Source organism: Ochotona curzoniae, unplaced genomic scaffold (assembly GCF_017591425.1).
Source record: "Ochotona curzoniae isolate NIBS_2020 unplaced genomic scaffold, NIBS_Ocur_1.0 scaffold_4505, whole genome shotgun sequence".
Classification (NCBI taxonomy): Eukaryota; Metazoa; Chordata; class Mammalia; order Lagomorpha; family Ochotonidae; genus Ochotona; species Ochotona curzoniae.
Window position 1 is genome coordinate 50,438,011 of NW_024467118.1, and position 19,208 is coordinate 50,457,218.

Below are 19,208 nucleotides of genomic sequence, written 5' to 3' on the forward strand. Positions count from 1 at the left end.
TAGTTTTAGAGAAATTTGTGTCTCTTCAGTTGGACTACTTACGATGTACAGAGTTACACACATGGGAAAAAATATGTCAAAGGTAAAATATTCAATGGTTTGAGCTTTATTATGAGTGAAACCTCTCTTCCTGCTATAGCTCATTAATGTAATTACCATGGAAATTTGCTTCAGTGTAAATGCAAAAAGGGAACGTTTCAATGGGGCTAATCAGAGTAGCAATAGTTTTGAACAATGAAGACTCAAAACCTAAGTTTTGACAAAATGAGTTTGTCTCCATTCTCATCTCACTTGAGTTTTCCTACTTAGCTTTCATGGATTTAAGCAATTCTAATAAAGGCTCATAAATATCGTCATCAATATATTTTCTTTCTTCCAAGATATCTTTTGATAACTGATTATTTATTACCTGACAAATTTTTGGCTGCATTTATAACTGTGGTCATTTGGATTATGTTCTTGTGCCTGCATATGAGAATTTTAATCTGGCAATTGAGAAACAGAACAAAAATCTTGGATGAGCCTGAAAGTAGTAAAATGTCTGTGTGTTAACTCCTAGATTACCTTACATTTTGCACCGAATTTATTTTTCTGAAAAATTCAGTACACCTTGTAAATGGCATGTATTACCAATACCTGTAATACAAGGTAAACACACACACACATACATTCTTATGTATATATGAGATTTTTGAATAGTAAAAATGTAAAGTATAAAAAGCTTTGGTGCATATATGTTTGCGAGAGTTTTAATTAACAAAGCAAACTAATTCACACCAGTCAATAGTCTGCCCCATTTAATGCTAGTGTCTGAGTGGTTCTGGGGAGCTATGAGAATTTTGGCAGGAAATCATGCTTCATTTTTTTACCCTGAGTTGTGCCCTGTAAACCTGTCTTGTACCTTCACACACAGTTACTGCTTGTATACAAGATGACTGCATGTTTATTTTTTTTTTATGCACTGCTGGCAGCTATACACATGATTCCTGCAGCATATCTCTCCTCAAGAGCATGGGTAGGACTAGTGTTTTGGGAGGGCAACCCTGGTTGCAGAGAGGAACCCTCAGAACCTGTCTCATGCTCCTAATTGGAAGGTTCTGAATTGTGGAGACGGGATGGTTTGCTATAAAGAACAAAGTTTTCCAGTAATCATGCGTTAGAGAGAAAAGAAGGATGCCATCTTTCACAAGACATGAATGACTGTTCTGAGCTTTTCCATTTAGTCTATCATATTTAGACATTTTGAAATGTTCAAGTTAATTATCTTTTATGTTTTATTCTCATGACATGTCCTTTTTTGGGTTGCTTTTGATTTCTTCTTATTATTTTTCCATAATATGGTTTTGTAGGTGTAGGGATTCATCCTTCCACTTCCCATTTCTCCCTCCCCATCCTCTTCCCTCTATTTTGTCCCATAGTATTACAACAATATATCCTTAGCAGCAATCGTAAATCCAACATGCTGCTATTTAAGTGTGCCATGGCATTATAGGTATAGGCAATTGTAGAAAATCTAGTGTCATATTGTCAAGGTATATTTAACAATTTCGTTGGGACTCCTCAGGTTTAGAGATGCAAACTCCAGTTGGAACCATTTTGTTGCAAGTGGTAGAATTCCATTCTTTTTAAGGACCGAGTAATATTCCATGGAGTAGATGTACCACAGTTTCTTTGTCAATTCCTCTCTCATTGGGCTCTTTCCATGTCTTTGCTATTGTGGATTCTGTTGCTACAAATGTAGGGTTGCAGGTCACTTTTCTAATGGGATATTAAAAATACAGAGAAGAATCTTTTTTTAAGTGACTTATCCCAAGTCAAATTGCTCCTGAATATCAGTGGGATCGAATCATATAAAGACATGTATTATTATATGTATTAGTTAAACCCTTAGCAATTGTATCTGAGCTGATGCTTTAATTGTACATGTCTGATAGCATGTCTCAACTTCTGTTTTGTATCATGTTTTACGAAACTTCTTGTACCCAGTCCATTGGCTCTAACCTAGAAGACGCACCCTCTACTCCCAGTATTTTCTTTTCAGGTTTTGAGTAAGTGTCAACATTTGACTTAACTTGCATAATGCAAAATCTCCCATTCATTGGAAATGTCAAAATAAAATTCACTTCTTCTTTTGCCAAATTAAGTGGATTTAGTAAGATAGGTTTGCCTTCTATTAACGATAACAACAAACAGTTGTTTACTTATTGAGGACAATATATTGACTGCTTCAGGTGAAAATTTAATTTATTTTCATGACCCATTAATCCAGGTGCTATGACTTGTAAGTTCAAACCTGGGATACAGAGCATTAATATAAAACCCAGGTTATGAAATGATAAAATTAGAATTTAAGTACTTATTTTAACATCAGAATAACTATCCTTGGCTCCTAAAATTATAGCTGCAAATGAGTGATCATGTGTATAATAACTTTTCATTATGAATGAATATTCTTTGTTCATTTCTTTATGAGCATTCCAAATATCACCAACAATCCACTCTATGGCAGGCGCTGGTGACAGAGCACAAAACTGTCCCAAATTATTCCCCTTGTTTGATAAATAGTCTATAGAGCAAAGGGAGATAAGGAATAAAAATATGTATAATGAATAAGCAAGTAATAAGCTACACCAGAAAAGAGAAAAAGCAGAGCAGGATACAAGGCATTCAGGACACCGGACAGCCTGTGAGAGAGCAAACTGTTCTAACAAACTGGGTCGCTGAACAACGTAAGATATGATCAGAAGGTTAAAATGCACAAGTGCTTTTCATGAAGCCTTGATTTAAATGGCCCATTTTTGGCCCTGCCATGTTGACATGGTTGGTAAAACTATTGCCTCTGATTCTGGTAACTCCTACAACACTGGTTCCTGTCCCAGCTGCTATGCATCCCACCTAGGTCTCTGCTGCCTGGGAAAAGCAGCAGAAAATGGTCCAACTATTTTGGACCCTGCCACCCACGTGGGAAACCCAGATGGAGCTCTTAATTCTTTGTTTTGGCTTGACTCAGCACTGGTTGTTCTCGCCATGAGGGGCATGAACCAGCAGATAACTCAGAGGATAGGATGGAAGGTTTCTGTCCCTCCCCTATCTCTATAGCTCTGCCTTGCAAATATAAACAACCAACCAACCAACCAAACAAACAAACAAACAAATCCATCAGGTTTTGGGAACTTGTCACCATTGTAGTATCCAGGGACAGAATGTCAGAATAATTAAGTATTAAAATGGTTCTTCTTAGCTAAAACAACACATTACCACTGGAGGCCTGAGTTTGGATGGACCAGACATCTTCCACCATCTCATTGTGTTTCATGTTTTGCCCATCAGTGGTCTATGACGTCTTTATTCTCATTTTCTGTACTTCTGTGTGTAGTATCAGTGACTTACATATGTATGCTCATAAAACCACTTCCACAAGCCTCAGTGTTTATGCTAACATTTTGGAGAAAAGCATTTAATTTAATTTTATTCATATCGCAAACTTTTTTTTTTTCCGATTTACGGTAACCTGTTTCCCCAAAGAGAATCCAATTATTTTTGGAAATTATGAACTAAAGAAGAATCACACTGCATGGAAAATATAGAAACACTCTTTTTTTTTTTTTTTTCCTTTTGGACAGTGAGAAAAATGCCTTAATGAAAGTGCAAAGGAGAGTTAGAAAAATAACGTCTAGGGACTGAGATCATGAGGTCGTTTCTTTCTCTTCTTTGTGATGACAGCTTTGCTCCTCTCACTTGCTAAAGACATCTGATTCCATTTTCAACTGCAATTTCCTTTGATAAAACTTAGAAAACCTACCATATATTCATGTGTGTAGTTTTAAATTAACTCAGATGAGTAGATACTTTAGACTAGGGAAATGAATTCTTACAAAAAAGCAGCCTGTTCACTGAAATTACTAAAATAATAGCAGGGACCATGCTGTGCGCTATAAAAGGAAGCTGCTGGAAATGGCCGGTTCCACGTGAGGTAGGGAGGTTGTTAATTGGCTTGTTGGCGTTTGTTTTTTCCTCCATCACTTTTGAAAAGAAAGAGGAAGCATGTGTTCTGGCCATTTTCTCTTTTCCTTACTCCCCGGACACAGCTCATTGATTATACGACTTTCTCAGTGCTCATCTTTCAGCAGAGTCTAGAGTAAGCAGGTATTCGCCAGTTTACGCTAGACGGCAGTGGCTAACGGGAGAACTGTGTCACTTCCCCAAGGAGCCATCAGCCCAACTTAGTTACATAAGTAAGTCAATTGAAAAAAAGACCATGGTAATTACATGTATATATTGATCCCCCACCAGGGGGCTCAGAAGGCACCAAGGAATTTTAAACAATCATTTCATTAGTCATCAGAAACATTCCACCTCTGCAGACTTCCATAATAAGCTGCTTCAATGGAACGTGGTAAAACATTTACCCTACGTCAGTGTTTCCTTTGATCTAAACATAGCTCTGAAAAATTATTTCTAGTGTTTAGCTATGATGATTCTCAAAGGAATAAATTCATGAACCAAGCTAGCTTGTTTACCAGACTCTCAATGCAGACCCTGCATTGTTCTTGCTCCCAGAAAGAACCTAGATTTGCCCCTAAATCTAGAAAGGTCATCGTTCCTAGATGCATCGTTTGACCATGGATCCCATGGCCTGTTTTTACTTCTGGCAAAGCAATAAAGAATGTATTCATGCCACACCTACAGACCATATCAAATAAGCTGCAGCCAAGGAGATTATAATGTAATATCTGACAGCTTACAAATGTGTGCAGTGATATCCCCATGAAACCACACAAATTCGATATGTTAGTCAGAATCATGTCATAGCAGCCTTCAAAGCCTCAGTATCAGAGTCACACATCTTATTTTGTCATCTGATTTCTTTTTTTTTTTTTGTAAAGAATAGAAACATTACAAATAGGTGATGGAATACTTATGTGCTATATCTCTAAGTGTCCAAAAAGCCCATCGGAGCTACCTAACGAGCATTTTGATTGAGCTTCAGAACTTCAAGGAAGAGAATGAGTCAGGATGCTCACCAAGCGGTTTCCTCTCACCCATCACCTACTGTTTATTTTCGCTGTTAATGCTGTATTTTTTTTTTCTAATTTCCCCCCCAAACTCCAGAATCTCTTTCAATTTAGTTTTATATATGCAACTTCCAAAAATATATTTCTGAGACATATAATCACATTTTTTCTTGATTCTAATTCAGTGCCAAAGTATGATACAGATGTAAAAACAAATATATTTGGGTCCGGCGCTATAGCCTAGTGGCTAAATCCATGCTTTGCGTGCACCAGGGTCCCATAAGGGTGGCAGTTCATATCCCAGCTGCTCCACTTCCCTTCCAGCTCTCTGCTTGTGGCCTGGGAAAGCAGTAGAGAAAGTTCCAAGGCCTTGGGACCCTGTACCCATGCGAGAGACCCAGAAGAATCTCCTGACTCCTAGCTTCGGATCTTTTTTTCTGTCTCTTCTTCTCTATAAATCTGAATTTCCAATAAAAATAAATAAATATTAAAAACCCAAATATATCATTTAAAGATAGTTAAGGGAAGAGGGATTTTTTTTGTTTTTGTTTTTGTTTTGTTTTTTACCTGATTTATTTATTTGAAAGCAGAGTAAAGGAGAGAAAAAGGCACAGAGAAAAATGGGTGTTTCCTTTAGTTGGGTCATTCTTCCTCTGTCTGCGACAGTCAGATCTGGTTCCGACCAAGCTCAGGACCTAGAACTTCATTCCGATCTTCCACGTGGGTGTCAGGAACTCAGCCACAGGGCGCTTCAGCTTCTGCCACTCAGCTGCACTAGCAGCAAGCTAGACTGGAAGCAGAGCTTCTGCCCTCCCGTGGAGGGTACCGACGTGTCAGCTGGCGGCTTCGCATGTTGCATCACAATTTTTGCCCTTAAAGTAAGATTTTTTAAAAAATATTTATTTATTTTTACTGAAAAAACAAATATATGACGAGGAGATACAGAGACAAAGATCTTCTGTCCTCAAGTGCCTGCAATGGTCAGAGCTGAGCTGATCTGAAGCCAGGAGCCAGGAGCTTCTTCAGGTCTCCCACACAGATGCAGGGTCCCGAGGCATTAGGCTGCCCTCGGCTGCTTTCCCAGGCCACAGACAGGAAGTTTGATGGAAAGCAGAGCAGCTGGGATACAAACAAGTATCCATAAGGGATCCCAGTGCATGCCAGGTGAGGAATTAGCCACCAGGCTATCATGTTGGGCCCAAAAGAAGAATTTTTATGAAGCAGTTACAATTAGGTAATGTGACTGTGTCTTACATATACATGTTTTAGTGTTTCTATTTGTCAAGTAGAACTACTATTATTAATTTACAACTAAGATAAATTTTCAATATATTTGGAATATGCTTCTTTCTTGAATTATCTCTTCTTTTGTAAAACGAGTGCAATAAGCTGTGCTAGAATTTTCTTTTGAGTCCTTGGTTTTGAAGGACCTCACCTGGAAAAGGAAGAGCAGCTATCTGGAATAGAATAAATGAAGTTTACAGTCATGATGTAAATATCTGCATGACAAGTTAGCACTGGAGCACTAAGCAGTACAACACGCTGTATTTCCCGGAGGGTCCTTAGAGAACATATCCTCAGTGAACCAGCTGTGTGTGGTGGCGACAGAGTCCAGTGAGAGAATCGGGATGTTAGCCTTTCTTCTCAAGAATCACTATTAATAGAAATTCTGATTATCTTTAACTAAGAAAGCTAAGATTGACTTCTCTGAATGCAGGGTTAGGTGAGTTTCACTTCGTTGGAACCGGAGATACACCACATTGTTAAAATTCAATCTTGTTACTTTAAGAGCAGCAGTTCTAGAGAAGCGATGTATTTAAATTCTTCAGAGCTGGCATGTTATCAATAGTCCTTTTCTTTGAGGATCAATACACTTTCCTAGTTCAAAAGATCTGCGCTGGAACACAAATCTTTAGAAAAGAAAAACTTTGTTTCGGCGTGTATACACGCATGGAAAGATAAGCAACCTATTTGTACTATGGACTCCCGCACCCAAAATGTCTAGAAAAGATGAATTTTGAGCTCCATTTTGTATCTTCTGGAAAGTTCAATGCCCTTTCCAATAGTTTTGAGAATTTATAGCTATGTGTATGTGCATAAGCAGGGGAGCGTTATAATCAGGCTGATTTCTGTATCCGAATTCTTGTCTTTGTCACATTCTTGACTGTTGTTCCTTTATCTCTACTGTAATATTCATGCAAATGATGGACTCCGTCGTTTCTCGTCCACTGGAAAAGAATGAACCAATATCTATCCTTATTCTTGAGAACGAAAGTGTTTGTAAGATCTGGTGAGACAGAATCTTTGTCACTGGACTGTGGACAAAGGTCAGCAGTAGGTCTTCTTGTTCTTAGGGCAGAAGTTGAAATCATTTTTCATTATGGGTGGTGCTCTTTTTTCCCCATGGCACTTTTCGGTGTGTGCCATTCCTTCTGCTTCCTCTGAGTTTCTCTCCGTCTACCGTCAGTTCCTGAGACAGTGTTATTCAACTATTTCATTTCCACATTTGCCAAATAATAATTTCAAATACTATTTGTATAGTTTCCATGGTGTCACCTCTCACTCCAAATAGCTCATTAAGGTATCTTCACAGAAGGCACCAAAATTTCTAGAGTTAGCCCCTAAGATATTTACTGAAAAATCTTAACATCCGACTTTTTAAATTTTTTAGGTTTCATTATGTCGTGATGAAATCAATCCTATTTAAAATTGAAGTTACTAGAACTTCTGGAAATGTCTTCTTTCACATTATAATTTTTGTTTATATCCAAAAGATTCAATTTGAACTCATTCATCTCTTTAAGAATGGTTAACTACATTTGTCTATATCTTAAGAACGGGTATCATTCCAAAGTTCAGTACTTCAGAACATTTCATTTTGAAGTGTCCATGTAAACATGTTTTTTAATGAGTGATGACCGGCGAGTTTTGTCATGCAATCTCCATGGATATGGCTTTAGTTCATATTGATATGCTCACATCAGTAGGAGCTACTCGTCTAGTTCATCAATCTTGCTAATGAGCTATTGGTCTCTCTCTAGCGTGATAACTTGGCACCCTTGATCTTTAGAGAAAGGAATTGGCGTTGGCATCCAGTGCAGCTCTCCAAATGAGTTTAATTGGAGTTTTTCAGGATAAGACAGAATGCTCAATTTTTAGCTTAATGATAATGCTGGGACTATAAACATACCAGATTTCAGTTCAGTGAAATAATTATGAGGGCAAAACGGTAAGTGCAATTCAATTGTTCCCACCACGACTAGGGACAATTATAGAGCAAATCAACGTGTAGAAAATAAAGTCATGCTCTACATTTCGCTGTGTCACAGGTGCTTATTTTATTTTTACCTGGTTGTAGTGGCAGGCAGATTGAGGGAACCAGCCAAGACTAGTCAAGGCACTTCTCAAATCCTTCCTTTTATATAAAACAGTGTTAAGAGGTAATTAAAAAAAAAAAAACAGAGGAAGATGTCTTTTTTAGGCATTCTCTTTCTTCTATAAACAATGAAGTAAAAGCATAAGCGAAGCCAATATTCGATGTTATTTGTCAAATCGAAAGTTGGGGTGTAGAAAAGAGAACAAATGAACTACAATAAAAGTCTTATAATTTTGGCCAAGTTTGGCCAAGTTTGATATCTTTAATTGAAGAGAGTCGTGGAATTGGCTTTGAGGTTTTTTGAGCACCATAAATATTCACATGTCCACAGAGGAGCACAAAGAAGTTTAGGAGTAATCCCTCCGCTGAATGTTTCCATTTCTTTCAGTACTCCATCCGACTGGAAATATGGACATGAAACTTATCTTACACAAATCTTCAGCATCCCTTCAATCCACTTTTCTCTCTTCAGATGTCTTCCTCTGTGCGTTTAAGCAAACATACAGGCCTGTATTCATTCTTTGGAACTTTCATAAACATTCTTCAGGTTTATGCCTGTAATGGTTCTGTATCAAACTGCGCCATATTACAATTTTTCCAACCTGAAAACAAAACAAGATGAAAAGACAGATATATTTTCTTGTTTATGCATAGAAACATATATATATGTCCTTTATACCCTTGTCATTTTCTTATTGTCCTCAGTCTCTTAGTCTATCCATATAATATACATAGATATCAGTATCTTATAGCATAATATATACCACAGGTATTCCATAGCATGATATAGTACAGTAATTTTCCTCAGTATCTCACATAGGCAGCTCTCTTATTTTATGTATGAAAATTAATTAGTTCATATTTGCTGGAGTTTAAAGTAGTAAAAATTATATTTATTTATAAACTACTTATGTTAAAATACTTGATTTATTTATGTGGGTCAGTAGAACTTATTTATTGTCCTACTATTCTCCGGGAAAACATGGGTACACGTACCAGATTATGTGGTTATTTGAAATCATATAGAAAAAAAATCTGCACATACTTCTATTTGAAGTTAAATTCCAGGGTTTAACAAGTGATGTTTAAGTCTGCTTATTTGTACCTCTTTAAAACTCCCGTGGGTAATGTTTTATTTATATTACTGCCTAAGTTCTCTTTTCAGACATGTTTGTGAACAAAAGAAATAATGATTCAATTTTGAGGCACCAAAATTTTTTCATCGAGAAGTGAAGAATCTTTTTGTTTTATTGTATAGCATGCAGTTGAAGGAGAGTAATAAATTTTAAATTCAAAGTCAGGAATGGAACAGAGAGAAGCATATTATACAGTACAATTCTAATGTTTCAAAGGTTAATCTCATGTTCTTTTTTCTCTGATTTTATTGTTTTTAAAATGCTTTGTATTAAGGCACTTAATAATTCAATGCAAAAGTACTTAAAAAATTCCTGGAACTGGAATTAAATGGTCATTTATTTTGTTGAAAACAAAGGAAGAGAAAAGGAAAGAGAAAATGTGGGAGCATAGGAAAGAGAAGAAGGACGTATTCTATTTTTTGAATTGTATCAATAAGCTATATAGAACCTATTAAAAGATGATCAATAATTGAAAAGGAATACTGTGTGGTTTCCCATAATATACATTTTTTTCATGAACCTTTTGAAGACCTCTCATATGCATGGATTTTAAATGTTTTTGTACCAAAACAGACTTAATTCCATTTCCCATAAGGTTTCTGTGTATTAAAAATATACCTATCTATTACGCAGCACTGTTGGATATATTCAAAGTTTATTTTTATATTCAACAGAAAGACATTAAATCCCTGTGCCAGGATTATGAGGAAGAGAGCAAGTCTAACATGTTTATCTGCTCTCATGCAAGTCTACCAAGTGAGACACTGAGGAAGAGACTGTGATACTCTAAGGCACAAAGATGACACAGGTGGTTCTACTCCATCTCTAAGACAGGCTTCCTGGAGGAAATAACATTCATACTGAACAAATGGAGGATGACAGGAAAAGAGCAAAGGGAGTGTTGATTGGAGTTGGCGTACAGCATCCCAAAAAGACAAAATAGTCTAAGCTGAGATTCTTACGTGACACACTGAGGCTTCATGCCTTTAGCTTCCTTAATGGAAGTGATTTGTAAGATTGCTGCTTATTATACACACGTTAGTACACATGATGCAAACAAGTGTAGTATCTTATCTGCATGAGTGCCAAGCACAACATGGCATATATACATACACATATACATTTGCTATGGTGATTTTCTGGTAGAGAGTGATAAAACATGCTGTTCTGACAAAACAAGCATCTTCTGACAATTTTTTGACAGATGGAACTAAATGGTCTCGAGGAAAGAGCCCTTTAAAGTTCATACAAAGGAAATACATTCTGGCTGGCAACAGGTTCTGTTGTAGCAGTTTGCATTTTAAAATAGCCCGCTCTACTGAACATTTGGAGACTGAATTGCAGGGAGGCAGAACTAGGGGTGAGGATGCTGTTTCGGGGACTTGTTTTGTCCAAGTGAGAGATAATGGTGGTTTGGGATAGAATGGTGACATAATGGCTAATAAAGAAAAGGTGCGAGAGGTAGTTTGCCAGGCTAATCAATGGAACTTGATGCTTTGAGAGATGTATATTGTAGATTCCTTTCCTTTAGCAATCTTATCTGTGATTTTGGGAGAAATTAATGAATTAGCTCTCAGATTTTCATGTTTTGACTGGCAATCTTTGGGAATCTTTCTAATCCCAAGTAAAAAAATCCTCTTAACAAGATTTTCCTGCAATACTTAGGTTAAAAAATGCACATTTTGTTATTTTGCTTCCATCAGCTTTGACCTTTCTTGCCTGCCAAAACAATTGAACATAGCTATGCAGTGGGAGTCTGTTGTAATTCTCAGTTAGCGTTTGACCATCCCGTTTTCACATTTCTCCAGCTGCTGCATCGTCAGGCTTTGATGAGTCCTCCTCCTCCCTTCTGCTCTCTTTGGAAACGCGAGCCCCTGCCTTCCCAGGGACCCTCACTAAGTCATTTCCTCTCAATTAGTATAAAATCTGCAATTTATTTTGAAATTTTCTTCTGTTTGCTTACTAGGGTTTCATGACCTTCTAACTTGGCAAAGGGGAGGGGGGCGGGGGCAACATCATAGACCTGCTGCTGTGTTCCCTCTTTATCTTGTGAACAGTATGCACACACGCACACTCACACACACACAGACACACACAGACACACACAGACACACACAGACACACACAGACACACACACACACATACATCTTTTCAAGTTGTTAAGAGTATGTATGCGTGGTAATTAAGCTACACTATCAGGAGACATAGATAAGGAACAAAGGGTGATTAACAGTCCCATGTTGTTGAAGGGCAGCACCAGCCACAATGAAGGGTATTTAACTGCCAAACGCGTGACACCAATTTTCCTGCATATGGTGAAAACATATAAGCTGCTCGAAGTCATTTTCTACTTCTGAATACTTCATTGTATAGGAGGATGTTAGATTAGATCACTTTTTTTGACTGCTGGAAGTGAAATTAGATACCATAAACTGTTTCTTTCCAAACAAATATTTCTGCAAGAAAGTAGAAGGTTGTGTTTATGAATAAAGACACCGACAAGCCACCAATGGTATCAGCTGAAATTAGGTGATTAAATGGAATATTTTATTCTTGAGCAAATTATGAAATTCATAAATTCTCATTATAGGGAGTCTATTGATCTCTTTTTTTTTAAAATAGGGCTATTTCACATTATAGCACGACAGAATAGCTGTTAAAAATTCAGTGAAACGTTTCTGCAAATTGATATGTCCAAATCTAAGTTGCAGCAAAATTGGTATATTTCACACATAAATCAATCCTCAGATCTAATTAATTGTATTTTACTGGGAAATTAGCCCAACCTATATTTAGGTTATTGCCAAGACCCACAATATACATTTTTAGTCATTGAATGTTGCTTCAGGATATTGAAATAATCTGCAATATTGGAAACAAATTTTAGAGATTACATCAAATAATTGTTAATTTAAAAAACAAGTAAAATCTAGTGAACACACTTAATTGGACTTGTTCAATCATTAGTGTAATCATAATAACCCAGACTTGTGCATACCAAATGTCTGGTACTGCAGCATTCTCATAGTAGAATGCAAATAGTTTTTAAAAAAGGAATATTAAGACCGAGCGTGGTAACCTAGTGGCTAAAATCCTCGCCTTGCACACACCAGGATCCCATGTGGACACCAGTTCTAGTCCTGGGAGCCCCGCTTCCTATCCAGCTCCCTGCTTGTGGCCTGAGAAAGCAGATGAGGATAGCTCAAAGCCTTTTGGAACCCTATACCCATGTGGGAGATTCAGAAGAGGCTCCAGGCTCCTGACTTTTGTTCGGCTCAGCTCCAGCTGTTGTGGCCACTTGGGGAGTGAATCAGCAGATGGAAGATCTTCTCTGTCTCCACTCCTCTCTGTATATCTGATTTTCTAATGAAAATAAATTTTTTTTTTTCAGGGGCACTGTTTCAGAAAGAATTATCAGAACTATGATGTAACTAGCCCAAATTTTAATTATAATGAGAAAAATGGCAACAACAACAACATCAAAGCAACTGAGACTAATTTTTTAATTATTCCAAAGGCCAAACTGGTTATATAAAATCAGCGTTTTCATTAACAAAAGGTGATCATTTCAGTTTGTTAACCTCTTAATTTTTCTATCGTCTTCCATTGAGATTTGCAACTTTGTCACTATTTAGAAGTAAATGAAAATAAAATCGGCTAAATTCTTATTTAAAGCTCAACAAATTTTCTAATTATTATCCAGTTTTTATGTTACATCATGATGAGGTTTAAATAAAGGAAACATTGGAAAAGAGATAAGTCAGTTGATATACACATCAGAGAAGACTAGCAAACAGGAAGACTGCTTCAGGCTACTAATTAAAAGCGACGAGATAATTTGCAACGGGTGTGGATTCAAGAATAAAGTGTAAAGAATACAATAAATTAATCCTGATGGAAATTAAGACTGCTTTTAGTAGTACTTTTTATATGTGAATGTAACTATGACTCTAATTAAAATGATACCCTTACTTGTCAAGTAAAAATATGTCTGTGAAATTAGCATATTAACAAGACTCATATTTTTTTTCCAAAATGTACTTGTACCATTATCCTTGAAACAGTCTAGCACGTTTAATGGTATTTGGAACCTATTAGAAACAGAATAAGTATTTCATTCCAAAGACTATTCGATGCTTGTTCCAAGAGCATAGAATTTCAGTAAGCCTCATTCTTACTAACCTGTTACCTCAATTCCAAGCACATGTAATATGCTAGTCCATGTGGTACTTCTAGGCTTCATGGTGGACAATTCAGTTGATAAAAAATAATACCTGATATTGTCAGATGTCCAAATAATATTCTTTTTAAAAATTACTCATTTATTTTATCTATTTTGAGAGAGGCAGAGATGCAAAAAGAGACACAGAACTGGGCCAGGAGCTGTAACCTAGTGGCTAAAGTCATTGCCTTGCATGAACAAGAATCCTGTATAAGCACTGGTTCTAATCCCAGCAGCTCCACTTTCCATCCAGCTTCCTGCTTGCGGCCTGGGAAAGCAGTCGAGGACGGTCCAAAGCTTTGGGACCCTGCACCAGTGTGGGAGACCTGGAAGCAGCTCTGGGATCCTGACTTCTGATAGGCTCAGCTTTGGCTGTTGCAGCTGCTTGGGGAATGAATCAGCAGATGAAAGATCTTTCTCTCTGTCTCTCCTCTTAGTATATCTGACTTTGTAATAAAAAGAAAGTAAATCTTTAAAAAGCAAAAAAAGGCACAGAATTACCATCCACTGTCACACTCCCATCCACTGCCACACTCCCTTTTCCGACTACATGTCCAAATGCTTGCAGAGGCTGAGGTTGGGCTGCAGTTGAAACTGCGAGCTGGGAATGCAATCCTGGCCCTTCACATAGGTGGCAGGAACCCCAAAGCAACAGCTCTCAGTATTAACTATGCTATTTTTTCTGTCATCTGACAAAGATCCTTTGCAGTAGCCATTATTATTATTTTACACACAAGAAAGCCAAGGTTCAGAAAGGTATGTAAAATGTTTAATTGACATAAATATTACCTGGTAGTAACTGAATTTGAAGATAAAAATTGGCAAATAACCAAGAAAAAACCAGAAGATTGTTCAGAGTTACTTAAAAATATTGATCTTGAGCTAAATATTAGATAGCCAGTTAGTTTTAAAAAAACCTCACTAATTACTTATTGCAATTCTTTGAAAATAATTTGACACAGCAGAAAATTTTGCTTTACTCATACATAACATAAAGTTGCTTAAAGCAAGATTGAAAAAGAAGAAAACACAATATTGATTTAATTCAAATCTTGATCATATTTCTGTGACAGTCTTCAGTGTTTTCTTTCCATTCTTTTATTCTTTCTCTTCTTTTGTTCTCCTGGTTTACATATTTTTGATATTAATATGTGATTAATTTTCTTCATATTTACTTATATTGTCTCCAAGCTATTTAAGCTGAATGTTACTGAAGCTTATTTAAGTGTATGTTTAGCTGATTTTAATAATTTATTGAGTAAATATACAGGAACTTTTAAACATTTGTAGATATGTTCCATGGTTATTGATTTCTCAAATTTAAATAACACCAAGTTAAACAACGTGTTGTGCATTGCATTTTTCAAATATGCTATTTTTTCTTTAGACAGATTTTTCAGAAACCAAATCATTGGGTGAAAACATATAAACGTTAGGATCTTTAATAGGTTTAGTCACTTTTTGAAAAGCTTAGTCAGTTTGTGCTAAATAAACGTGTTAAGACGTTTGCATTGCCTTGGGCTGGGAGAACTGTTTTGACTTATAGTAACATTTTTCTTGCACATCTTTGATCACCAGTGACACTGAATATTTATTGTACGTTTGTTAATGTTTCACCTTTTGAATTGTTCCTATTTGCTTTTTTAAAAGATTTATTTATTTTTATTGGAAAGGCAGACATACAGAGAGGAGAGACAGAGAGGAAGATCTTCGTCCAATGGTTCACTCCCCAAGTGACTGCAATGGCTGCAGCTGAGCCAATCCGAAGCCAGGAGCCAGGAGCTCTTCTGGGTTTCCCACACGGGTGCAGGGTCCCAAGGCTTTGGGTCATCCTCGATTGCTTTCCCAGGCCATGAGCAGGAAGCTGGATGGGAAGTGGGGCTGCTGGGATTAGAACTGGCACTCATATGGAATCATGGCGTGTGCAAGGGGAGGCCTTTAACCACTGTGCTATCGCACCGCCCCCCCCTTTTCATTTATGCTCCATAAACACACTTTGGCAAGTTGGCCAGATGTTTAGATGCTTGGGATTCAACCTGGCACTGAGTTCTTAGTTATAGCTACTTCTTTGGAAGTGTTTAAATTTCTTCTCCACTCAATTAGATTTTCTTTTTTTAAAATAAATTTTACTTCTTTTTATTATTATTTTTATCATTTTTGTGATACAGTTCCATAGGCCCTGGGATTTTCCCTCCCGCTCACTGAGTTCACCTATATCATTACTATAATACAGTTCCCCATACACAGTCATATGTCCATTATTGCAGGCATGGATGATGGCAGACAGCCCAGCATCCTATTGTCAAGATATAGTTAACAGTTTCATTGGGAGTCCATCTTTGGTCTGGAAGTAGAGATGCATACTGCATTGTATCCTCACATGTGGATATGACAGTCTCCATTACACAGTTACTATACATCCCCTTAAATGAAAAGCCACAATACAAAATCAACAACAGGAAGAAAAATAGCAATTTACAATGTCATGAGGTTAAATAACATGATACTGGATATGATAGTCTGCTTTACCCAGTTATTATACATCCCATTAAATGAAACGCCACAAAACAAAATCAACAACAGGAGGAAAAAAGAAATTAACAACGCCATGAAGTTAAATAACATGCTACTAAATAACTAATGTGTCGCTGAAGAAATAAAAGAGAAAATCACGAACCTTCTTGAATAAAATGATGCTACTATATGGCCTATGAGTCATTAAAGAATTTAAAAGAAAGAAAGTGTTTTGATGATGAGAGAAACTAAAAAAAAAAAATCAAAATCCATGAGATATAGTTCCTACTGATCTTTGTTGGTGAGATATGTCTCCTATAGGCAACAAGTAGATGAGTTTTGTTATTTTAATTCAGTCTTCTAATCCATGACGTTTGATGGATCAGTTTAAGTCATTTACATTCAGGGTTAATAAGAATCGGTGGTAGTTTGGTCCTGTCATTTGGGCAATGGGTTGATAATTTATTTAATCTTCTGCTGTTATTTTACTGGGATGTTTTTCACATTTGCCTTTGGTTTCGGTAGGTGCTATTCCTCTTTGTCAAGAGAACATCTTTGAGTATCATTTGTAGGGAAGGTTTGAAAGAGGCATATTCTTTTAGGTTTTCTTTGCTATGGAAGAATTTTATTTCATTTTCAAAGACAAAGGAAAGCTTTGCTGGGCATGTTATTCTGGGCTGACAATGTTTTGCTTTTAGAATCTAGAATATGTCGCTCCATTCTCCTCTGGCCTGTAGAGTTTCCTGTGAGAGGTCTCCTGTGAGTTTAACTGGCCTTGTTTTATATGTCAGTTGATTTTTTTTTAAAGTGCACCTTTAAGGATTTTTTTCCCTATGTTCAACTGAGGAAAGCTTGATTATCATGTGTTGTGGTGAAGATCACTTTTGGTCATCCCAATTGTGAGTTCTGTTTCCCTCCTGGATGTTGTTTCTGAATTATTTGTCCAGATTAGGGAAATTTCCACTTATTATTTCATTGAATACACTTTAAGTCTAGTTTCTCTTTCTTTGCCTTCTGGAATTCTCAGTGATTATTTCTCCGATTTTAATAGCGTCTTTTAATTCTTGAATATAGTTTTTAGCCTAACCCAAATCTGCTTCCAGGTTTTTGTTAGTTTTCCCCTGGTGACAGGAAATATCTTGTAATATTGAGAGTCTTTCTTCTGGCTCCTTCATTCTATTTTGTAGACTTTCCACTTTTAATTTCCCCCACTGTATTCTTCATTTCTGATATATCAGCTTTCCTTTGATTCATTTCTTATGTGACATATTCCTCAAATTCCTTGAATGTTTGCTTTATGTGCTTCTTACAGTTGATAAGAAGTTTTATAACAAGTGTTTTGAATTCTGTATCCCCCATGTTCTTGATGTATTCCTCAGTTAACTCTGAGGTTGGCAAAGGTGTTTGCTCCTTTGCAGGGGAGTCTTCAAGTAGTAATATTCATTGTGCCTTTGTCTCTTCTTTTGCTCTTGGTCATTGTGCTTCTGGTTAGCAGATTCTTCTCCTTGGGGCAGGTTTCTAAGCTGTTACCCACATGTCTACAGTTTGATTTTACTTATTGTGGTTGACACATAGCTCTTTGTTTACAGTCATTTGTACCCTCCCTCCAGCGAATTCCAGGTCTGGATTCTTATTTTAGATTTCCACCATCGTCTTCATAGCCCCAGGTCCTGGCTCACCAATCTCCACCTCTTATGATACTGTACTGAGGTTGCACTGTTGTCTATACAAACTTTCTCCCAGTTCTGGTTGGAGCAGATCCCAGGATTAGGGAGACACAAGGTGTTCTAAATAGCTAGGTTGTTGTTGGTGGTGCTGATCTTGCCAGAACCTGTTGGCTGTTAGGGCTGAGGGCCACACAGACTCACTGTTGTCCCTGAAGTGTAAAGCCTTTCCCACACCATACAAAATGGTGCCTGATATGCCACTACTAGAGTTCTTGATCTGTTGGCCATCTGTTCTGAGGGCTACCCGGACCTGTCTTGGGTGGTGCCTGTAGGATGTCATGATGTTGCAGTTCACTGAGTCAGAAATGAGTTCATTCCCAGCTCCGTGCATGTGCAATCCTGTCCTATAGTCTTTGCATCCCTTTGCAAAAATAATGCCCACCTGATTCTGCTCTAGGGGACAGAATGGGCTGTGAAATCGAGCCTGTTCCTGCACTGCCTGTTTGGAACCTGCTGCTTTGTCTTTGCTCCAGTGGGATGAACAGTTCTTTGTCTGGGTTCACCCTCTGAGCTCCTGGCAAACACCTCTTCCCACCTGGTCATTGCTGGAGTTCTAGCTGCCAGGGCAATTCAGATCATTGCTCGCTGAATGAAGCTATGGTACCAGTCACTGCAACACCACACCATTGTGTCTGCTGCTTCAGGTTGACCCAGCTCTCACCTTTTTGGTCATTTGGGCAGTGAACTAGTGGGTGGAAGAATTTCTCTATCTCTTCTTCTTTCTGTAAATCTGCCTTTCAAAGAAAAATAAATACTTCTTTGAAAAAAGAAAAAGGGGTAAAATCTTTGGGATATGTTTTACATGGTGGCTAGGGTTTGATACCTGGCTTCCAGTCTTGACTGGAGCTAGCTGATAAGGCAGACTTTGGGAGACACCAGTAATGATGCAAGTAATTGGGTCCCTTATTGGGACACCTGGATTGAGTTTCTGGCTACCTGGTTTTGCTTGTGGCCCATGGCAGGTATTGGAAGAGTAAACCAGCAGATAGCAGTCAGTATTTTCTCTCTCTTTCTTTTGCTCTTTTCCTTTTCCCTTGCCTTGTCCTGGAAATAGATAAAAACTTAAAGATTAATTAAATGTTTCTATTACGATACTATTAACAGAAATCTCCAAGTTTTTGTTATTCAAGAACTTTCTTCTCTCCCATGATTGCTTCTATACTATTTTCCCAATATGGATCTTCACTTTGAAGACACACAATATTATTAAAGCAAAA